Source organism: Penaeus monodon, chromosome 24, assembly GCF_015228065.2.
Source record: "Penaeus monodon isolate SGIC_2016 chromosome 24, NSTDA_Pmon_1, whole genome shotgun sequence".
NCBI classification, from domain to species: Eukaryota; Metazoa; Arthropoda; class Malacostraca; order Decapoda; family Penaeidae; genus Penaeus; species Penaeus monodon.
In genome coordinates, this window is record NC_051409.1 from 13,368,542 (window position 1) to 13,369,540 (window position 999).

At 32.7% G+C, this 999-nt stretch overlaps 1 protein-coding gene across 1 annotated transcript in view; it reads right to left on the minus strand.

The window, feature by feature from the left end:
* The window catches only part of LOC119588594 (ubiquitin carboxyl-terminal hydrolase 36-like), a gene marked incomplete in the record, with an annotated part of 14,376 nt that overhangs the window by 11,816 nt on the left and 1,561 nt on the right, over positions 1-999 (minus strand).

Consider the following 999-nt stretch of genomic DNA (forward strand, 5'->3'; position numbering starts at 1 on the left):
TGTGGAATTAAAGAATTAAAGATTCCTTCATGACTAACATCAAAATTAACAATTTTTAAGAATAAATTACCTTCATATCTTATCACATGAATGATAATATAAAATTATACATGCAGCTCTGATTAGATACTGATAACATGGACAAATGAGAGCTGATGCAAAGACTGAAACACTGAGAGGTCATTCATCCAACAACTGAATATTACTTCTGGAATAAACTGCTCCCACAAATGATTCCAAATTCTGAAATGAGTCTTTCATTCACATCAAAACATCTCCTGACTATCATAAGAAGTTTAACTTAAAAAAAAGGAAAATATATGGCATCAATAGGGTATAAAATAAAGAAAAATTATAAACATATCTTGTGGCCAAACTCAATAGGACTGTAAGACAGAAAGAAATGAAACTAAATAAAACATTCACATTGACTTTAAATTGTACAGTATGTATATAGTCTCAGACAATCACACTGTACAAGGTAAACATCCCATGGAATTAATATAATAATGAATCCTAAAACTGATCTTCAATGACATAATAACTGGTATTTCCTTAAAAAAAAAGATACAGATGTGTGCAAGTGGTGATGAAAAAGAGGCAAGAGAGGTTTATCATTTTATGATTCGTGTAACCCCAGGGTCAATGCATATATTCTGGCATAAGAATTTCTGAGCCATCAAACTGATTTATCATAAAATAGGTAACTGGTACCAGGTCTATCTAGTCAAAATGGATGTGGTAAAAGTTTTTAGGACTTTGCAGGACTCACAACAAGATGCACACAATGCAACCATTATTTGGCAGTGTGCTGCTCTAACTGTTAACGTTCATGGGACCTAAACATCACCCTATACAGATTGTTATGTGGGAAAAGCACTGCATAATCTTATTATACATTTTTCAGACCCAATCTTATTCTCCAATTATGCAAAGTCAAATTTGGTGTCATATCCAAGTGGACACAGGACACGTTCATGGAAAGATGTGTTAGGGTAA